Source organism: Mastigoproctus giganteus, chromosome 12, assembly GCF_048544385.1.
Source record: "Mastigoproctus giganteus isolate SK-2022 chromosome 12, ASM4854438v1, whole genome shotgun sequence".
Taxonomy (NCBI): domain Eukaryota; kingdom Metazoa; phylum Arthropoda; class Arachnida; order Uropygi; family Thelyphonidae; genus Mastigoproctus; species Mastigoproctus giganteus.
Genome location: NC_143586.1, coordinates 40,942,316 through 40,957,286, shown reverse-complemented (window position 1 = coordinate 40,957,286; position 14,971 = coordinate 40,942,316). Strand labels below are relative to the sequence as shown.

General features: G+C 40.3%; 1 protein-coding gene across 2 annotated transcripts in view; it reads right to left on the bottom strand.

Annotated features, from left to right (window-relative positions):
* The window catches only part of LOC150076942 (excitatory amino acid transporter-like), a 62,657-nt gene extending 52,332 nt beyond the window's left edge, over window positions 1–10,325 (bottom strand). The window contains exon 1 of one of the 2 annotated variants that reach the window (XM_090386221.1): window positions 9,916–10,325. The gene's annotated coding sequence lies outside the window, so the exon portion shown is untranslated. The remainder of the gene's footprint in view (window positions 1–9,915) is intronic. The other variant, XM_090386222.1, reaches the window with a different exon arrangement.
* Between the last annotated feature and the right edge of the window lie 4,646 nt (window positions 10,326–14,971).

Below are 14,971 nucleotides of genomic sequence, written 5' to 3'. Positions count from 1 at the left end.
ATTTTTTTCTGGATGAAAAACCCGAGTTTTCAGGGGAGAAACTACCCGGAAACTCGGGTTTCCACAATTGTGTGGAAAGACAGCGATTGGAAATCGGATAAGAGAAGTCTACTGTACTACGCGAGGGTACATAAATAGAGACAGAGCGACACAGGCACACCAAGCTATAAAAAAAATTGCCTTCCTGATTTTCAAGATCGTGATAAGACAGAAATACGCAGTGCCACAATCTGTTTCTCCTTACTAACTTCGGCGTAAGTGTCGCGATTCTTATCATCAAGCTTACCCAAAATACAACCCCGGAAAGACTACACCCCGGAACTAAATTTAGGACACTGATAAAACGGTGATGAGAAAACAGAGACGGCTTTAAATGATTCGGGGGTCGAATAATGACCTTAGCAAGTGGTATCTTTCATCTGCCCAAGGTCATACGAAAAGGAAGCGCTATCGTGGGAGGGGACATATGACAATTCGGTGCCAGGATATTTTCTATCACTATCATTTGGGATGGTACTTCCCAGCGAGACATTATTTTGCAGCGCGATACCGCGAAATTGCATTTATTTCTCCGGAGGGAGAAAGGAGGGTTGAAAGGAGGGTCTCCGGAGGGAGGGATGAACATCGGTACCAAAGCTCGCTGTTCTGTGGTTAGTAAAATTCCTTTGTATGGAAAACAGTCAACGGTGACGGATTCGTGCCCGTGTAATCTACCCTGTGAACCACTTAGGTAAGGGGACACGCCCTTGAAAACAATGAAACTATGTTACGTTACCTTGGTAACAATTGAGCGAATTCGTCACAGTCGGGTATACACAAGTTTGTAAGGACATCACATAAAAAAAAAGTTTGGGTTTCGCACAATACCTTGGGGACAGAAGACAACGGCTCCAAGGAACTGTTGCATTCTGTCTTTAATCAGAAGATCTAAGAAAAATATAGGGAGGGAAATTTTGCAATCTTTTCTTCAGGCAACGGATATGTGAAAACGAAAGAGCATGCGTAGATGTGTTGGGTTATCCTGAACACGTAGATGCTAGTTGGATGATCACATTTCATTGGAATGGCAAAATGTTGTTTAATCTGCATAAAGTTCTATTAGATCTCGAGTGAATAGTGCATCTGTCCATACTAATCTCTTTGGCTCGTGTAGAAAATTCAAAACATTGCCCATTTTCGAAATTGCCAAGAACATGGCTATAATTAATGATGGGAAGACTCTCTTCGGCAGAAATTTCAAAACAAAAGAAAATGGGAGGGCCTGCATTATCCCAGAGAGCTTTTATAATCTCATAAGGCCTAAAAACATTCATCCATTATGTTTCAAACAAAAGCCCTTAACTGTTTGCGTACTCAATCCAATTTCTCCATCTTATGTTTATCACTTCTTAGAGAAGCCAGCTATTTTTAATAACACCTAAAAATGTCCTCTTACATTCTAAGAACTTGCTAAACACGTAACTGGTTTATGTCCTGGATCATTGCCACGTTTAGCTAACCCTGTCTATTTTGCTCGCTTATGTAATGTCCCTTCTGTGAAGAATGATACCAAGAAAACGCCATCAAGAAAATTTGAATTAATTAAAACAAAAAAATCTAAGGACCACGTGATTGCAGATAGTATAAAGTTCCAAGACGGGTTTATCAATCATGATGGATTAATTTCTGCCCTCACTCACTCACTAAAGGGTATCAGTTTAACGTGTCCCAATTTCATAAATGCGAATGGGTGTAGTATTTCGTTTTGCTTCATGCATAGGTTGTTGGGATTAATGTCATCATTATTTGTATAAGACAAACCAAGCAACCCTTTCGTTTTCTTTCTGTTAAGAAAATATACTCCAGTTGATCGAGTTAAATTCTACGATGAACACACGGATAGCAGGATTACTTGACTAGATGTTTACCACGATTTGTACAGCTTTATAAATGCCTTTGGTGGCTCTAAAAAATGGAACTAAACTTGTTATGACCAGTAATGGGGAGGGTTTTAAAAAAATACGGATGCAACTTTCATTTTCTTCTTGTTGGAAGACGATGAACGCTTTGTTGACATCAGGACAATCAAATTGGCGAGCCATTAGATACTGCTAACTGTGGTCTCACAGTCATGTTCAAGGAAGAAGTCTGTTTTTGGTGCAATTAATTCAAAGAAAGCCGAATTAGCAAACAAAAAGGCACGTTTACCACCATATCCACTACACAAATCCGACCATGGAGTAGATATGGTGGAAGCTCTTGATGAGTTCAAAATTTGGCCCTATGTGCAAATTCGCTATTCTGTTTTCTTACTTTTTTAAGCAGCCCTCGTGAGATTAACGCTTCTCCTAAAAAGAAAATTACTCACAGGTATGTCAGTTTCCCAGGGCCGGGCCACTGTGGGCCAGCCCTTTCACAAGGTATAAATGAGCCTTCCACAAACGGGTTGGACGATATATAGCAGTGTTGTCCAAAAACGTTCTACGAGTCGACATTAATTTTACCATGGTTCGTTTAGCCCGCCATAGCCCAGTGTTCAGGCGCGAAGGTGCATAAGTACACGTGCCTTGAGAGACCGGCCCGTGACTACTAATTAGATACGGTGCTGTTTCTCTCTACCTTGTGAACTCCTTTGACCGTATGGTAGTCCAGGAGTATAAACAGAAAATTTATTTATTTTTTTAGGGCACTCTGGATGTTGTTTCAGAGTTTATTTTTAGGACAATTTAAGGTTGCCGGAGTTCCAACTGAAATTACTTGCCTCAAGTTGCAACATCTTAAATACATGCTTTGCATCGTGCAGTCATAGATAGAGTTGCACGGTTAGAGTTGGGCATCGGAGTCATTGAGAGCAGGTTCGTGAATGTTTTTTTGGGCATGGCGACCAGGCTTTTGAGTTTTTTTTTTTTTTCTATTTTTTTTTTAGAACGTCCCTTTTTCTTTAATTTAAAATTTTTGGTTAAGGGGGAACATATGCCCCCTCTGCACACTCCTGAATACATCCCCGCCACCTTTTGTAGTAACCCAACCGAATTTTACTCACTAAGTTATCACGGTACTTTTAAACAACGTTTGGGGCATTCCCTCCTGGTCGGGAGACCGGCGCTTTCAACAGGATAATGTGTCATGCCACAAGGTCAAAACTCTATAGAATGTTTTCCAGGAACACGTGAGTGAATTCAGTCAACCGTACAGGCCTCTCTAGTCACCAGAACTCAATCTAATTGAGCAGTTGTGGGATGAGGTGGAACGAGCTGTTCAGAATAGTGATCGGCAACCACTGACTTAGCAACAAGTGTGCGAACCAATTGAGTCAACATGGACCAGAATTAATGAAAAAGTGACTGCTCAGTGTATGGTGGGAATGGTATCCTGTGGCCAGAGCTAACTTCAATAGTCGTGACATTCGATAATAGAATAGTTTACTGGCACCACTTGTTTAGCTAATAGCATGCTCGACCGCTGTTGGCCTAAATCAAGGCTTTGACACGACGTGGAATGGACTTAACAAAGTGCTAAAAAGCGACTAGAAATACCGGATCATTTATGTAACGAAACTGTTTTCAATGCCTGCAGTGGATAGAGGGTTGTGATGATGATAAATAATTTCCACTTCATCCCAGAAATATTCCAATAGAACGAAATCTGCAGATTCGGCTGACCATCGCAGATGCTTGAAATCTTCCTCGAACATTTGGAGTCAACGCGCAACGCAATATTATCGGTTACGCTTAATCAGTAGCGATGTTGAGATATGCTTTTCGTTCACAGTGAGTATACCACAAAAACATGTCCCACACGATTACACTTTCTCCATCAGCTAGTGCTGTTGGGACACAAGATGGTTCCAGTGCTTCGTGTGGTATACGTGTACACTACATTAGCGCTGAAAAGCGTAAACTGGGATTCATCGGACCACGTGACTTACCTCCGGTCCGCCTGCCTCTGTCTTTTGCATTTCTGGCACCAACGCACCGAAATCATTGGTCTCAGTGAAGGTTTCCTGTTTCCGTGGTCCTCGTGGGTTGCACAATTGGTGGAATCACCGCCTCTCCACACCAGGTGGAAAATCCCCGAGTTCGAATTCCGCTGATGACGCGAGGAATTTTTATGGTGCACAAAGTTGGCGAGTTTTCGGTCTCAGGATTTCTCATCAGACAAACAGGTAATATCCAATTCCATCGATCACAGAACACACTATGACCTTAGTTGCTGATGCACCTAAAACTTTACAACAACCAACCTGTTTCTGTAGTCAGTTCTTCTTAGGTCAGGGCATGTTGTAGATGTTGCACGTAATCCAACGATACCATAATAACGCTCATTTACTTATTTTGATCAAACTTATACCAAAAATATCTTTTTTCCACGATATCTCCAACTGTCTTTGATAAATCTCGGTTCTCAGAGCAGGTTTAGATATTTTCTTTTAGAATTAAATTTTAACTGTGTTGGAGAAGATTGGTGTTTAAGAAGTTGTTAAAAATTGAATAAAGAAAAGAAAAAAAAAAGCTACTTAGCCAGCAAAGGATCGTTGATCTGTATAAATCAAAAAAGGCCTGTTTTTGAAAGAACGAAGCTTTCATTATGAAAGTAAAAGATAAAAACCAACCCTATTAACATACACAGTGAACAAACTGTCCATCCAATTGCAAAAATTTGCATATGCATTGGGCAGATGTTGCGAACGTTTTTTCCAAACCGGTAGAAGTACATTTTTAATCCGATTTTTCAGACTCGAAATGGAAAGAGCCAGTTCATCCCAAATTCAATGGATTAAACGAAGGGTGCATTCCGATTTTAAGCTTTCTTTGAAAGCGCCCGGCATAAAATTAAATCTACGAAGATGATTTAATTATTTCTCAGCGAGAGCGAAAGATTACAAAAGGTAGAGGGAGGGAGGGGAAAAAAATATTCCTCTACTGTGGCTGCCACTTCTGACAATTTTTCGCTTATTGTGACGTCCACCCCTTGTGAATGAGGTCTTTTATGTAGGACAAACACGTTCAAACCCAGTGGCCGAAACCCATTACGAAGCCTTCAAGCGGAAGGAGGGTTCATATTATTCTTTCCCTTTCTGGGTAGGGGAAAATGGTGTTGACGGTCAGCGAACGGGAAAAGTTGTCGTGGATCCACAATAACCAGAGGGGCCTGGGGACGCTGGTGGGTAAAAGTGCTGGTGATGGAAAGGCATTAAAGTAGGTCAGCGGAAAAAAACTAACCCCGCCCTCGCCGGAAAAAAAAATATTGATAACAGGACCAAGCTAAAAAGGCATGTCTGAGGATCCATTCCCCCATCTTTCCAGAGTGGCCTCATTTGGACGTTTGAAAAGACTGGTTATCAAAGACGATGAAAGAATGTCGGATTCCTCAAATTCACCAGGACTTTAGAAAAAATTGAATGGATATTCTTGGATACTGGCCAATTCGTTATACCCAAAAAAAAAAATGCCTCTTCAATCTGTCGAATTCCTTCGAATTTTCTTACATCTTCATTATTAACAGATGGAAAGAATTCCCTCGAATTTTAAGCTATTAAAAAGGTTAACTACTGGAATAGAAAAAAGTAGATTTATAGATATATTGACAAGAAAAAATCTTGTTTTATTTTTAAATTTTCTGAACGTGGTTACTCCAATCGACTGCAACTCCAGCCTCCATTTCTTAGGTTACGTAAGCAGTTCTAAATTACCAATTAGTGTCCTTTGTGTGGGGACAAGACAAGTCGTGGAGCAAGTGGGAAAAATATATTTTGAGTCGGTAATTGGTTCAATTAATATTAATGAACAGCCTTTTTCTTTTTGTTCTTCAAAAGGGCTGCGCTAATTTCAACCACCTTGGCATCCCACAGTAATAGAGGGCGCAACTTAACCCACCCCCGCTCGGTTACGTAGAAGCTTCGGGTCATCCACCCCTAGCAACAGATAGAACGTTTGGAAACTTGAGATCTTGGCTGAATACTTCTCCATTTACCTTGGAACAAAAGCATATCAGGAAATGGGGAAGGATTATACATTCTATAGCGCATGCGTAAATCACTTAATGGGAAATGGAAATTAATGTCGAGCCATTGGGCATTTTAAGACAATAATCAACAAAGGAGCAAAATAAGGTGGAGATAAACTCTCCTTTATTTATAAAGAACCTAAATTTAAACAGGATGTATTTAACTTCTTAGAGTGTGACGTCATAAGTCATAATTGTCCACCAGCAAAACAAAAGATGATTTAAAGGAGTCCTTGAGAAAGATAAGTGCCGTGTTCGAGTCTGGGAGAAGAGGGGTCGTTTACCTGATAAGTGTAGCGTTTTAAAAGCTCAGTTCTTTGAAGAACCTTTCCTAATTCCTCACCAGAATTAGGTCACTACACCTCTGGAGTTTTAAGTCCAAACCACATAAAATTTCATCACTTGTCCACAAAGAATGGACATTCTTCAGGGGACTCAACTGATTTTAATTTCCAAAAAAGGAAATCTTATAAAACTCCAGTTTCGTGAAATATGGAGCTGTGACGTCATCTTGATGGTCTATTTGCTAAAGTGGGTTAAACTTGGTGTGTGTGTGTGTGTGTGGTGGGTGGGACTGAATCGGGTGGGCAAACAATTGTTTTTGTTCCATCAATTGCGTGTACTGCAATTTCATTCAAATCGCCGCTTAGCCACCCCAGACCTGTTCATTAGTTCACTATTCCTGTTTGCTATACGCCTTCCTTGTAAAACAGAGGATGCCCATATAGCGGATGCCATTTACAATGATTAACTGCTTCCCCTTAACTACCCCCAATGCTCTTCCCCATCCTACAGTACAATCAGCTGAAGGACTACGTTATGTAACTACGGCTAGCTGGTGACAGTAAACAAAGATGGTTTTTCTCCTTTTCTTCACGAAAATTGAGGATTAGTCGAAATTTTAAATTAACTTTTTGTTTATCGTGTATATAAAAAGAATAAAAGCTGAAAAACATCGAAAAAAAAAGTTAATGAACGAAGCATAGAGAAAGCAGACGACAGATGATTTGCGAATTGTTTATCGTCTGCTTTCTTGGCAAAATAAAATATTTTGCCAAGAATTAAATTATTTGTACCACATGGTACGTCACTGTACCACGTGACAGAAATATTGAACGAAAGTACCAATTCACGTACAAGCGACTACGAATGGATGGGGTAGGCGGGAGTCATGCACGCACTGGTTCAGTTTAATACCGCCCAGGTGTCGTGTTCAGCTGTGTTGATAGAGAAACAGATCGCGTGACCTGCATTTTCACCAACTATCTCTAAATGATCACAGTCAAACAAGGTCAAGGTCACAGTCCTGTTTTAATTGACTGCGTTTAAAGTTAATTTGTATTCGATGACTTTTCCTAAGATTGTGAATATTTGGAACTGGTCCTACTCGTCACTGAGTTATCCCTCTTCCATCTGAGATCCCTCACTTGGAGCTCAGACTTCCAAATTTCAAGGTTCTGCCCTGGAAGTCTCCACAACCAACTCGGAACATCCTTATTTAAAATCCTGCTTTGTGTCTTCCGACCCTGGGGTTGTCACCAGCAACAGGACACATTCCATGTCCGAAAAGGGGGAGGGGGGAAAAAAAGACTCCATCAGGTTTTGTAGTCGACATCAAACACCAATTTATCAATCTAGAATTATCATCTCCATTTATAATCAAATTTTCAAAAATTCCTTCTGGTTTATGGTACTTATTCTTCGTGAGCGTTCTGCCCAGGATGGATCTTTAAACTCCTGGTTAATTATGCGGACCAAGATGCTTTTCCAGCCCTTTTGAGTACAGGCCTGCATTCGTGTGTTTGTTCCAAAGCCTGTTTACAGGGATAAAAACAAGCGGAACATTCCATGGATGAAAAACCCAGCACATCCACTTGAAGACCAGATGTTTGTCAGATTAAATGATATTTTTAGAATTTATAGTTTGATCTATTGGCGGTATGTTGGGGGTAAAATGACGCAATTATTTCTTTTTTACCATGGCAACGAGGATGTTCGATTTATCTGCATAGGTGTCATTGACATACCCAAACGAGTATGTCAATGAATATTCAATAGAAATATTTCGAAAGTAGAGCTTTTATGATTTATATAAATTTAATATTACTGAATAAAATAATGTTTTTATTTATAATCCTGGACGACTACATAGTATTAGAGATTTTTTTTTTCAAAATATATTGGTAAGTTATGGATCTTGTGGTGGATCTCATGGATCCCTGAGTATCTCTTAAGAAGCCTTGGGAAGGGAGGGCGAACCCGAATTTCACAACCAAAACAATCCAGGTCTTGAATTGTGGTTATCACAATAAGGAACGGTAGATAATCGGGGCCGACCTTGGAAAAAGCGTGAGGGGCACACTGGAAGCAAATCACCCTGGGCCCGACTTAGAGGATTCCCAAAATGTTTCTATAATACGGTTATGTAGGGGAGTGCCTAGGAAATTTGGCGCCTCCTTTAAAAATTTCTTCATATGTGTAAGTTTCAGGTTTTCAGGGGTCCTTTAAACGTTGACGCCCTGGTGCAGTGAACCCCCTCATCCTCGGGACGACCCGCTCCTGCGGTAATAACAAAAGAAAGGGAAAAGTAAGAAAGAATGATTCATCAGGCGACCCCGACCAACAATGCACAGTGTTTTCCGGGACATTTGCCCTGTTTCCACTACTATGGTTATTATTTTTGTCACGTGACTGTATAAGAAAGAGCCGCGTGCAGTATTCTCGGTGGCGCGAGAATACTGCACGTTTTGCCTATATACAGTATATAGGCAAAAAAGACATCTGCCTAGGGGCCCCGATCAGAAGGGTTCTAAAATCGCTGTTTCTAAAACTCACTGCCGTTTTTCACTAATATTTTTAAGTGATTTTTATTGGAAACTGAACTTTGTACCTGTCAAGGTCAATGAACTTTACTTGAATATTAATTTGAAAATTGCGTTTTTTTTCAAAAATGGTTTTACCGATTTTAATGAAATTTTATATTTGGTTCTTATGTCATATAATTTGTTTGTTTTGTTGTCACAATAAAATGCAATTGAAAATGTTCTTTATTAGTGTATCTTTAGATGGGGCCCCCAAATTCCATTTTGCCTTTGGCCCCATGAAAATATAGATGGGGGCCCTCAAATTCTATTTTGCCTTGGGTTCCACGAAGGTATAACGCGCCACTGAGTATTGTGTACTCCGAGGGTTTTCATGCAATGAGACTACACCACGATCTTTACTTATATGTCTGGAAAGATTTTAATTTTTACCTTCTTAGGGGTGATTACATTTCCAGAACCATTTCACAGTTTATTAAAGGGGGCAAGATCAAAAAAACGGGCCAATTCAACATAGGAGCAAGGACTTATAAAAGTTATGTAAGTCAGAAACAGCTAATTCAGGAGGGACCTAAAGACAGCACATTACTCCTGACTATGTCACTGGCAACATCGCCCTACTTCTGCCAACAAACGGGGAGGGGGGAGGGTGTTACAAGGTTAAGGGAAATAGATTCGAAGCCGTAAATAGCCTACACAACATTCGCGGAAGTGTACGCTGAAACGGGATCCTAATTTCCTTCTTTCTGAAGGGAGTAGGAGGGGAGGGGGAAAACAATTCGAGCTCCCCGAACGCTATCTTAACTTTCTGAAAGAACATTCCCGCCACTGCCGAAGGTCAACCGGATTCCTATCACCCCAGGGATCGTGGAGATTAACAATGTACAGGTCGCTAACTTTTATGTATTTTGACACTTCTCAGGTGAAAAGAAAACAAACCCGAGGTCGCCCCGTTTCCAAGTAAGTAGTGTATTGGTGTTCCGTCTCCCATAGCAACCCGTCGTTGAAGGCGGGTCGATGGGTATAGCTTCGAAAATAATACACGCGATATAATAGCGTTCTGAGCTAGGCCTAAATAAAGATATTCGAAAACATTCGAGTTACTCACCCTCCAAACTTACGTTCGTGTATACAACGCTCGGGACTGTCGCAGAATCCTTCGCTTCGACGTGGCACGTGGAGACTCACTCAATACCCGTTTGCTGCCGACACCACAAGTGACCGCCTGTTGCAGTACACTCCGGCACCCGCTCTGTCGATTACAGAACTCGGTGGAACATCGTCCGTCACTCAGGAACGCAGATTGGTCGGCATCGCAGCCACTTTAAGTACTGACAATTCTTCCGAGACAGCCACACCAGACGACACACCGAAAAAATGATCGCTTAACACCTCCCTGCGACACTACGGTACGCTTCGATGTCATCCGCAGACGACGGCGAGCACAGGAACGGATGGATTGGAGAAGTCAAGCGCGAAAACACGAGCTTCGATCATGTGACAAGCTTAGAAGGAAGAAAAAAAAAAGAGAGAGAGAGAAAAAATCCACTAGCAGCAGATACGCTGTGCTAATAGAGGCGGTGGGAAACGTATTCAAAGTAGATGCTGGCAAGGTGCCAAGTAAGGCAGGCTGCTACCGCGCATAGCGCAGACGATGTGAATGGTGAAAGTGTCTTCTGCCTTCACTTCTGGCTCCAGTTACAAAAGAAGGCGGCAGTTCAAAGAGTAATTTCAATGACATCGTCACTCGACCCACCGCCTATCATGTCCCTCGAAAGAATTTTGTATTTAGCGGAATCAGGATGGAATTTTTTACAAATCAGCTGACAATTATTGTTTTGGTGAAGCAGACGACTAACTGAGAATGACGTCATCTCGGTCAACAATCAAAAGTCGAACGATTTGTTAATTACGAATACCAGAAAGGAAAATGTGTCACGCGCTTAACCTGGTCCAATGGCAAAGAGACTGCTAACAGGAAGTCCTTTTTTTTTACCTTTTTGAGATGCGAAAAGTAATTTAATATTCAGAATGAAAACAGCGCAACAAAGTTTAAAATTTGTCATGTTCTTCCCTCATATATTTCCCTCGAGTATTTAAATGATTCGAGGCTATTTTTTTAAATGATTTCGAGGCTAGTTTCCAGTCAGTTCAATGGGCTTTTGAAAATGCATATGGGATAGTTGTTTGAAAGAAATCATTTAATAATTTGCGCCCCCTTTTTAGATTTTTAATCTTCGCATATTCAAAACTTATCGTTGGATAACACTGAAAATATAACTGTTGTTGTAGAACATAGGCAACTAAGGCCATTTTGCCCCCTGTATACTGTCTGTCAATTGCGTGGGTTCAGTGGTCGGTTTGCTGGATGAAAAACCCGGGAGAAAAAAACCATCCTGCCTGAGATTGACTAACTGAGAAAAAAGAACTGCGGACAAAGACTCGGAATATGGGGGGGGGGACGGGGGTTGAGGACAGTAACGTGTCAAAATATCGGAATACTTTCCCTTAACGAATCAGACCTAATTAAGTTGACGTCTCGCTCTCTAATTGCAATTTCCTCGGATGACCCATGCTAGGATTAGTAAATTAACGTGGCTATAATTTCCACTGCAGATGGCGTTAGAGAGAGGGTGGAGCTAATGAGCCTTTCTGTATAATAATGATTACTATTGACGACTCTCCCACTTGCATATTGGCCCGCTTGGTGCAGTCGTAATTGCATGAGAGAAGTACGTTCTACAGAGCCAACCTTGAGATCATTTCTATGCCACCTACTCTCTCTCTCTTTCTCTCTTTGTATGTGTGTGTATGACGTTATTCGTAGTGCACTTCCTGCCTGTTACAGGAAGACATTCTATACACCGTATGGCTTCCTCGCTGTGGAGATAGTTTTGCCAAGATCAAATACGTGTTTGGTAAAGGAAAAAATCAAAGATCTATCTCTTCTGGATGAGTTCACTACAGGAAGAAGCCCAGGAGGAAGCAAAAGGAAAACAATGTTGTCTTCGGATATTTTAGCTCCCAGTTACCACAGAAATGGACAAACCTACCTAAGAACACATTTATATACACTGCTGCATCTTTTGTACGTATGATCCTAAGGGAATGTGAAATAATGTGCACATAAACAAACTATTTTGAGCAGATTTAAAGAGTGGGGGGCATAAAAAGGTTTCCTAACACAACACAAACATTTCACTAGGAAGAGCAGGTTCTAGTTGGGTTGGGTTGGACTGTTTAGAATTTGCGCCCATGCAGTTAAGGCCATGAAGTATATCGTATCTGTAAATTGCATGGTGTATACAAAGAAGAGCAAGGAGAATAGTAGAGATCAAGAGGATGCTCTTACCAGGAAAGGTTTCAAAAACTAGACATCTGCGAGGAGATCTGATTGAGCGGTTGAACAGATTGAATAAGCTAAATGCTGATGGTATCCTTCATCCTGCTCAGACTGCACACATGAGGTGATATAAATTTAAAATGAGGAAGGATGGGTGTAGGACAGATGTGCGGAAATTTGCTTTCATCCAGAGTAATTGATTGCTGTAACAAACGTCCATCTGGTGTTATGGAAATCGGTAGTTTGAATAAAATCGACCACACGTTGTCCCAGTTGACAACGCTTGGTCGATAGAGGCCAGTTTGTCTTTGGCTTAACACTTGCATCTTTTAACATTCCTTTCTGTGGTTGGTTATTTACTTTACTTTTGTTGCGAAGACCAAGAGCTTAAGAACAGCCAAGAGAGCGACCAAGGGCAGGTACACTGTCGCCCTGATGGAATACAGCATCTTTATGAAAGCTGGTTTTAACTTTTTTTTTCTTTTTATAAAATCCAAAATCATGCAAGTTATTAAAATCCATTGTACTTAGTACCGATATGGGATGAAGGCTCAGAATATCCAAGATACTTGTTGACATTACACTTGAATTTTAGTAGATTGCAATTTTCGAGAAATACGTGTGAAGGATGATTGTTCCAGAGAGCAGACGTTGAAGGGATAGATGAGGAAGAGAAAAAATTGGTTCTGAGACTGCGGAGTTGGACAGTGAATGGATGCTGGCTGGCTGTAGCACATGTTCGAACTGGTTTAGAAGAAAGTGGGGTGAATTACAGCTGTCAATCCAAAGGAATCAATGGAGGTATCTACAAAAGACATGCAGTAGAAACCAATGAGACAGAGAGTGGACAGAATTTATGAGAGAAGGAACTTTATTTTAACCTGACTACACTTTTTGAACAGTCTACAGGTTTCAGAGAGATTTTGGGAGAACCATCCAGTTGTGGAAAAATACTCCACGGTGAGGCGGATTTCAGATTTGTATAGATTGAACAGTGTTCAGAAGAAAAGTAACATCGCATGCAATAAAGAAAATACAGTTATTTTTTATGCACAGGAAGCAATATTTGCGATGTGCTTGTGCCATGAGACATTAGGAGTGGAGGGTAATCCCTAAAAGATATATGGGATCTTGTCTAGACATTTGAGTCTAATCCAAGACGAGCATAGGAACAATAAGTTAACAAAATTTTATCGCCCCATTAGAAAATTACCTGGAGTTTGGCATTTAAGAAACTGGTGGTGGCTATTCGAGAAGTTCAGGCTATTTCTGCAGGGCAAAGTTTCTCAAACTGGAAGGTGGAATACAATGCGCTATCATCAGCAAAACGATGGATAGGATTTTCAGTCAGTAGAAGGTTATTAATATACGAGAGAGAAACACAGCATTAGTGGAGAGGTTAGAAGACAGAGAGTGGCCTATCTTCACCTGCAGTGAGTGGCCAAGAGAAGACTGAATATTCGACTGCAAGAAACAGCTGGTAATCCATAAGATGGGAGCGTGTTTAGAAGGCCTTTATGCCAAACAAGGTCAAACTTAGAAATGTCGAGCGCAACCGCTTGATTTTATCAAATTTTTCCATCGAATTTTTCCAAAGATGAGTAACACAAGCCAATATATGAGCAGTGATATACTGGCTTATGTTAATCAACACTGACAGAATCCACATTAGAGCATTGATCAGACGAAAAGTTTCAATTTTGTTTAAGATTTGGGATTTGATAGATATTTTTTTATTATTATTATTTTGAAAAGAGTAGAGTAAGTGGAATGGGACAATAATTAGAAGGGAGGCATTTGTCACCATTTTTAGAGCAAATTTCCAAGAAGAAGAACAAAAAACACCAGTGGAAAAAAGAACTGGAGTTCTTGTTCATCAGTACAAGAGTGGATGCTAGTAAGTTGGTTTTATCTTTAGTTGAGGATGCAATATAATCATCAGATTGTAACAGAGGTGAGAACATTGACGAACAGAAGCTGTGGACGATAGCTTTGACAAGGCAGAAGAATGCTTGACTACCATTTGGACAAGAAGCACGTTGTCTACTCTTAGCCTATTCAAAATTCAGTTTGGACCGATTAGTAATTATTTTATAATTGTTGCGAGCTTTGGGGTAGGCGGAAAATACAAGTAACTCTGAGATTTTGGATGCAAACCATTTGCGATACGATATTCTTATCTTGAACAGCCTTAGAACATTTGTTGGAAAACTAAGTTTTAGATAAAGGATGAGATTTTAAGGCGGAGTGTGGAATTATTAAGATTATTAAATATTTTATCCTTAATAACTGACACGATCTGAGCAAACATCGACAGAAGATTTAAATCAGAATTCCACTCAAGGAAAAGAAGAATAGAAACCAAGCAGATCATCCCATTTCGCATTCTTGTAAAGTCAAATGAGGGGAGGCTGAGAATTGCCATAAGAGAGGAGATCCCCTATTGGAGACGAGACCATTATCACATTATGATCTGTGTAACCTAGTGTACATTTACACTTACAGTGACTCTGCACTTTGAATGGTTCCCGATGAGGAAAAGATCAAGAGTGTTGAGGGTATGGTTAGAGTTCTCTGGTTTTCGGGATATAAATAAGCTGGATGAGGTCATTAGTAATTGCAAAAAGGCTGTCTCTCAATCAGCTGGGTTAGTTTTAACTATAAAATATTAATTTAACTTAATTTAAAGTTAAATTATTAATTTAAATAATTTAACTTTAAATTATTTCCGAGTTGCACCAACTGTACTGCATTAAAACTCACTGGCCAAAAATTAGAAACCTTTATTCAATATCCGATGATGTTACCAACAGCAAATTCA